Here is an 8,738-nt window from a genome sequence, read left to right as displayed (position 1 = left end):
TCATAATAAATGCTTAACGGAGCCATAAATTCTACATACAGGGGTTGTAATCGATGAGAGGTATATGGAGGAGTAACTAAAATGTGAACATGGCTTTCTTTGGCAATATCGAGAAGTTTTATATTTTTAGTGTGTGTCGCGTGTCCGTCTGACACCAAAAGTACTGGATCTTCTGCACTTGGTTTTACATATGTAATAAAATGTTTTATCCACGTAGGTGCAAAAATATGGGATTGCATCCAACCTGATGGATGAAACTCACTTATTGATTCTGTTGGAAGACCGACTTCGTGTTGAGGATTTCTTCGTACCCGAGGAAAGACCAATAATGGGGGAATATATTGGCCAGACGCGTTGAAACATATTTCGGCCCTGACAAGAGTGCCACGTTCACCAGATGTTAAGACTCCTATCTGCTTCTTGTCTTTTAGCGATAAAACTTTTCCAGGCTTATTTGCAACTGTAGTTATTCCTGTCTCGTCACAGTTGAATATGCGGCTAGGGGGAGACTTGTACTTATCCGTCAATTGTCCCAATAAATCAAAAAACATATTGACATTTGGTTTGTTAAACGCTGCGGCTCTTGCCGCTGACGTGTTTTCAGGTCTTCTTAAAGAAAGCTGGGGGTGTCGTTTCAAAAAGTTATAAACCCAATCACGTCCTGCCAGTGCTACTTCTTTGTTGAAATTGTTTATAATATTATTCTTTGTAGCAAACTGGAACACCACTGATCGAAAATCAAGAAAGCTGAGTCCAAATAATCGTCGTTCCATGTCCAGCAGGTATCTTAATCTTACAAACTCATTTTCCTGATTTTTATTTTGTTAAATACTGTTTTAAAATGGCCGCATCAGGAATATCCTTATTTGTTTTGCATGGCCTGTATAAAGTTGCTAAGGGTACTTTACAACTGCTAGCTGCTTTTTCATAGCCCATTTCTCCACTTCTAACAAGTTGAATCGCTTCTCTCATCCCTTGCTCGGACCATCTTTGTCTATTTGTCTTACGTTTGTAGTTTCTCACCATTGTGGTGTAAAAGAACAATTTTTTTAGTTTAATTTACCTAAACTACTTTTTCAAAGCAATTTTGCAATATTAAAAAAAATCACGCACTCTAAACCTCAAAAAATATCTTGCGATTATGGCATCTTTTAATTAATCTCAAGGCTGAGAGAGCGAGAGTGAAAAAAATAACTCGAAAATACTCAAAGGTCTGAATATTTTTTCGGCGACTCGGAAAAGAAGCACAAAAGAGCACCAACAAATTTTACCCAGCTACAGGTAGGCACTTATTATTTAAAGAACTAACGTGTTTTTGAACATAAAAATTAATAATAAGGGGCAAAATGGAGAAATCATTCCATTTTGCCCCATTTTATATTTTTTCATTTTACGGTAAAACGAGTATTTTTTCATTTTGCCCCGACCTTCCGTTATGCCCCACTTTCCCCTATTGTGAACACAATTAAAAACCATTGATAAATCTTTAGATAAAGCTAATTTACAATAAAACTATTAAAATTTTGAATATTCTCACGTTTTCTAACATAACCTTAAAAATCGTGAATGACCATATGGTGGCAAGGAACTATAATTAAACCATCAAAACACAAAACAACAGTCTAGTCTAGATGTACACCACAAAACAGAGGAAAGAAGAAGGCTCATTTATAAGGATAAATGATAGGAAACACGCAATTTCAAAACGATTGGTACGCCACCATGCAGGTGGGTGGCAAAGTTCATGCGATGAATGAGTTGCATACTTCCATTTTATAATTTAGTTTCATTTATTTAATAAGTATAAAAAATACATTTGTTACATATTACTTATTACTGAAGCAAACGTATTTTTTATACTTCTTATAATAGGGATGACATGTACATGTGTATGAAAAAGAAATACATGGTATTACAAAATTTTTATTCAAAATGTAAAAATTAAACAAATATGAAAATTGTACACAAATTCTGCACAATAACAGTTACATTTATTCATGGATGAAAGCCCTGGAGAGTATATTATACATATAGACATAACAGACGGTATAACCTACGAATTATAAATACAATTTTCAGTAAATAAAATATTTTTAACATCGTTCAATATTATTTTATTACTCAGGATATTTATTACTTACCCAGTATAGTCCACCAAATAGTTACATCTCAATCTTAACCCACTGTAGTTAGATCATCGATTTTCTTTAAGCTGCCGAAAGCACAAAACTAATTACCTTCTTTATAAAAGCAGTGTAGGGCCGAAAGTCCTGGGGCGCATTCAGATGGAACGCCCGGCAATTAAAAAATGCCCGATAAAATTTATCTTGGTTGTTCGTCCGATGTGACATGAGTCTGAACGAGTTGATAAATACATGTCAGTTTAGTTCATAAACATAACATAACCTTAAGTTACTTCTATATCGTCTGTCGATTAGTGTCGATCAGATATAGTTCTATAGTTATTTTGAAATGGGCCATAGAAGTGCCACATCAAGTGCTGCTGAATCTCTGTTGTATAAAATGATTATTGATGATGATGAAGAATCGGAGAGTGACGACGAATTAGACCAAATTTCTTTTTTAATGAGTATGTCAGCAAGAACTAATTTAAACAGTTGTTTGTTCTGTTTAAATTGTGGAGCAAACTGTACCTAATTTTACTGATAAGGAATTCCAAAAAAACTTTACGCTCACTAGGGAGAGTTTTGAGTTTCTGTATAATAATACAAAAGACTATTTAAAAAGTCAATGCGAAGTGAGTGGGAAACCAACTATTGACCCAAGAAAACAGTTATTGGCGGCAATATGGATATTAGGTACTCCAGGGCTGTGTTCCAAAAAAGTTGCCCTACGTCGGATAAAGAACAATAGTTGACGTCCTAGGGCGATTGGTTGTATACCGTATTTTTGGAACGGTAAAAGATCAAATCAGATCACATTATATAACCTCAACACCACCTGCAACCTGCTTTCCCACCAAAAATACGCTTATGCGATGTGTAAGCGCATGCGCTCAATTTTTACCCAAGTATTTACTGGGGTAAAAAGTTGTACACCCGGCGTCGCCTCGAGCAGTAATTTGAACGTTTGGTTAATTTTTACCTCATGCAATCTGAACGGTTTGGACAACGCCCGGTAACGCCGGACGATACATCTGAACGCGCCCCTGGGCTGTGTTCCAAAAAAGTTGCCCTACGTCGGATAAAGAACAATAGTTAACGTCATAGGGCGATTGGTTGTATACCGTATTTTTGGAACGGTAAAAGATCAAATCAGATCAAATTATATAACCTCAACTGTACCAGTTTAAATTTGTTTCTTATGCTGTGTTTAAATTATGTATATATTTTATATATTCTGTGTTGTATATTATTATTTTGGGATACAGCAAGAGCAACATAGTTTCCTCTATGATAAAGAAACAATCCACAAAATATGGAAAAATTTGTTACTGTACAATTAGAAAAACTCTTATTCAATAATAATGTATTAGACACAAGTTCTTCAAATGATGAAGATGAGGATCTGGAAGAACAAAATACAGTAAATTATATTCAGCAGAGGCTGCTGAAAAAAAATGTGCCATCCAGGCTTAAAAATTTTATTTCCGAAACAATTCGTGGCTCAACAGCCAAAGAATTTCAATCACATTTTCGAATAACAAGACCAATGTACCAATTCTTCTTGCAGAATATAGGTCCCTTTTTGAAAAAAACTGAAGGAGGGGGCAGATGTACCATAGACATTGAGAAACAAATTCTGTCAACATTATGGATTTTAGCAACACCCGATAGTTACAGGTAAGTTTGCATTGTTCTGTATATATCTACACATGTAAATATTACAAATATTTTAGGAGTATCGGTACAAGATTTGACATGGGTAAATCTTCTCTTTTTTGGTGTTTTAAACGGGTTATTAATGCTCTATATATAATTGCACCAGATATCATCAAATGGCCTAACAGAGAAGGCCGAATTGTAGTAAAAGAAAAATTCAGAAGTTTTGCGGGTATAGAGTTTTAGGAGCCATAGATGGTACTTATGTAAAAATTAGAGCTCCGACCGAAAATCCCCAACAATATGTGAATAGAAAATGTTTTCATGCGATTACTTTGCAAGCCATAGCTGCGCCAACACTACAATTTATTGACTGTTTTACTGGTTATCCAAGTAGTGTTAGTGACTTAAGAATTTTTAGAAATTCACCAATTTATAATGAATTTATAAACAATAATGACTTGTATTTTTCGCAAAATGAAAATGAATTCATCATTGGTGATAAAGCCTATCCCTTATACAAATGGTGTCTGCCTCCATATATAGATAGAGGAAATCTGAATGATATGCAGCTTAATTTCAATACCGCACATGCAAAAACAAGGCAAGTAGTGGAAAGGACATTTGCTTTGCTTTTTGGCAGATTTCGGAGATTACAAAGTTTAGATATGAAAAGGCTTGATTTAATTCCAAAGACAATTATAGCTTGTTGTGTGCTGCATAACATATGTGTAATTGATGAAGATTTACAGGTAATTAATGAATATGTACATGAAGGTGCAAATGTTATAGAAAATGAAGAAAATGCCATTGATGTAAGAGAAAGACAAGTTGAGGGAGAAATCTTACGACATCACATAGCAGCAGAATCATATGAAAGAAATGTGTAAATTGTTGCATTTAATAAAATAAACTGTTACAAACATAAATTTATTGTTTCTGTTAGTTAATAATACCTACAAAATGAAGTTTTTACTATAAATAAAACATTTTATAAAAATCATTTATTTTTTTTTTAATAGAAATAAATTTACTTTTCCAGCAATTTGTCCATATATTCTTTAAAAACTTTTAAAGAATCTCTTTTTATTTCCATATTCTCTTCATGCCTTCTTTGCTTTGCTGCTTCTCTTGCCTTTACATTCTCTTTATATTCCATTTTTTTTTTCTAATTTAGAGATCTTTGGTGGTTTTTCGTTTTCTGAATCGCTTTTCTTTTACTTGTTTCAGTGCCTTTAATGTTATCATGGGTACTAATACACACACTGTGTTATGTGTCATAAGTTGCTTGAAAAAATTAGCCCATGTGGATGTTAAACATCTTATTTGGCCATAAATAACTATTATGTAGTTACCCTGTAATGTAGAAGCGGTCGAAACAGGTTTGATGATGGGATCTTTTCCAAAAATTGCATCCAATTCTTCGAAATAATCAAATTGTACACACTTCTCTCCTGTTGCTTTTGAAAACATATTTTCTTTCTTCTTGATGTATTTAGATCTTAGGTATTTAAACTTATTCTTGCACTGGTCCAGTGTATGTGTACCTATTTGTTCAGAAATATGCTTCCATATTTTTTCATTTCTAATGCTTGACGAGTTAAATAACTGTATGATTTGTTTTTACAAGTCTATTAACTTTAAAATATTCTGTTTGGTCCAGTTTGTCCTTTCCCCTTCACAAGTAGATAGTATTGCCACAAAACTTGTGCTTTCCTCTGTACTTGTTAAATCAGTATCTTCTGGTTCTATATTTAAACCAAATATAGAACTTGCACTTTGAAAGTTTATATAACTTAAAATTCCATCTAAAAATACATAACAGGCTATTTTAATTTGAAGATCTTAGAAACACATGTAAGTAGGTAACTAAAGTGCACAAAAGCCATACTCAAATTATAATACTACTTCATTTTATTCTATAATTAATAACATCCCTTACAATTACACAATACCTATAAATCATTTTAGTTTTTAGTTAACTACAAATTTTTTACCTTCAATCCCCTGAATTAACAAATCGCCCTTCTCGTTACTTATTATTTCACCGGTTTCAGTGGTACATAATCGATGTGTCTCAATATTCACAGAATTCATTTTTGCAAAAACCTAGATATACATATAATGATTTTAGTCACAAAATTCTAAATTACATCATAAATTTAAAAAAAAAGCTATAACACTTACCTACTTACTTTACATTTTTTTATACTGCCCGTTGTCTTCTATGCTTTTTATTATAACCAGTGCACCTTAAAAAACATGATTTATTAATTCATTTACAGCTTAAAGAACAGATAATTTTTCTACCTACCTTATATTTTAGGTTAGGGTTTGACGTTTGATAGCGGCTAGCGGCGTCAAAAAACATCAACGGTAATTTCAAACTATTGTGCAGTGCGCAAGTCGGGTAAACTTTTACCTCCTCTGCGAGGTGGGTAAAAAGTTGTTAGTCGGACTACGTCCAAAAACAAATTGGAACGATTAGAAGACGTTACCTCGGACAAATTATACGATTTTTGGAACGGTTTAGGATAAAAAGTTGCACATCCGACGCTTTTTGGAACACAGCCCTGGAGAGTATACTAATAGAAGGTATAACCTACAAATTACAAATACAATTTTCAATAAATAAAATATTTCTATCATCCAATATTATTTCACTACTAGTCACACACTTCACAGCTTCTGTTCTTACTTACCTGGAGGAAAAACGTATTCATAATTTAATTAAAATTATTTTATCTTCTGTGTCTTCACATAACAGAGGCAGGAACGTGTCGTGACGTCACACTGGCGAGTGACGCTACTGCAGATAAAATAGGTTGTGACGGAACATTTTACTCTGGTGGTGCCATCACGTATGAAGGTGGCAAACTACTCGTTGTTTTTCAATTTTGCCTATAAGTTTCCCCGGGCTGATGTACACTGAGCAAAACAATCGAGACAACCTTTTTGTCCTTGAATATCCTTGTTCTATCTTTTCTTAGTATGAGATAGATGTTATCATCAGGTGATTCATCTGACGAGTTTGATTCAGAATCATTCTACTTTCTATTTATTTGTGGCTTTCTATAACTTCTACCTTTCATAAAACTCTCCGCAGGTAATGTTAATTCATCTGTATCTTGCGCCTTGGTCGCTTTTCTTTGGACAATGTTAAAGTTATATAAAACGTTGTGTTATAATAACATTAATGCAAAACAGACAAAATACAGTAACTGGAAAGCATGTTAGCACATTTTTAAAGTAGGTACTTGCCTAACCATACATTTGTATCAAGTAGGTACTTAATGTTAAAATTAAAAAATATATTCACAAGTCAGTGAATGAATAAATTAATACATTTTTGTTGTAAATAAGTAAACATTATTTTAGATAACTGTAAGATAAATGTTGAAAGCTGATTAAAAAAAGATAAATAAAAATCTAAAAAACGTTTCGTTTTAATGTAAATAGTAACTACGGTTAAAAGTGAAATAAGTATGTGAAAAGATAACTAAAATTTATATCATCCAATTGCTTTTTTATTGTTACATTGCTCTTGATATTTGTACAACCTAAATTGAGGTATAAATCACTATATGAATTTCCTTAATAATTTATAATTCACAATAAAAAACATGTTAATAACTAAGTACAACCTACCTACCTATTATTTTTTGTCTATGCCAATGAACTAATGAAAAAATGCAAACTTACGCTATACCACATTCGCCAAACAACTTTGCTGGATATGCTTTCCATTCTACTCCCGGATCTAATTTTAATAAAACCTTGTTTTTTTATTTTTTTGTATGCGTTGGCCAACAGCATTCCTTAGAAGAGCGTACAATCCATTTGGTAAGTACCACTTCTACTTCATTTTCATTAGTGAATTTTATAATAGCCCAAACCATGATTTCAAGAACTGTTAGTAGATATTAAAAGGTAAATTTTGCTTACAAAACTTACTTAATTAAGTCAAAAAAAAAGAACGTAAATATAAAAATGACCACACAATATGAAAAAAAAATAATACATTACTATTTATCTAAAAAATTAAACCATGACAAATGTAATAATGGAATGAAATTAATTTATTTTTGTACAATTCCAAAATGAGAAAAATCACAAGGTTTTTTAAAGAAACTTTCTGATTTTTTATATATTAAACCTATAATGACCATAGACGCTCGATATGAAGCAGTTTTTAATCTCGACACTGTTTCCATCCCTAAGTTCGACAAATCGGTCATATAACTTGCTCACATTTACAAAATATTCACTTGTTTTTTTTTATAGTCTTATATTGTGGAGAATTATAGTTATATGGCCCAGAATAATGTTGTTCGGGTTCCCCCCTTTTGAATCCTACCTCGGACTGCCTTCGGTTAGGGATTCTGTCGCTGGTTTAAATAAAAGTAATTCACTTGCCTTTAAACTTAGGTGTATTAGTGGACTGTATCTTGTTACAATTTACTTACTCAGCCAGCGAGTGGGCACATGCCTTAGCATTTACCATTCTACTTCGCACCACTCAAATAGCTCTTTTAAAGCCGTGACTGTATTTGTCGAGAAACTAAATTCATTGAAGCATTTGATAATTGTAACTTCTATATCAAATTTCAACGACATTTGTCCTTTTTTTCCAGCATTATGTATTATATGACAGATGCAACCAACTGGTTTAATATTTTCATTATTTTTTTTTGAGTTCTGTAAAAACACTCGGACTTTTCCCAAAATCGACAGATGCGTTACCTGCTGAAAACGCTGTTACGTTTTTAATATTGAGTCCATTTTTTTTCTAAATTCTCAAGAAGAGTTATCGAAATGTGCTGTGATTTTTCGGTTTCTAAAGAAAAGAAACTTAAAATCTTAATACAAGAGAAAAAAGTCTTTATATTTCCTTTATCATCTGTTCCTATCGAAAATTGGTGGTCATTTTTTAAATCATTTAATATATTGTTTTTT

The sequence above is a fragment of the Anoplophora glabripennis genome, unplaced genomic scaffold (assembly GCF_000390285.2).
Source record: "Anoplophora glabripennis isolate ALB-LARVAE unplaced genomic scaffold, Agla_2.0 scaffold210, whole genome shotgun sequence".
Classification (NCBI taxonomy): Eukaryota; Metazoa; Arthropoda; class Insecta; order Coleoptera; family Cerambycidae; genus Anoplophora; species Anoplophora glabripennis.
This window is presented reverse-complemented; position numbering follows the sequence as displayed.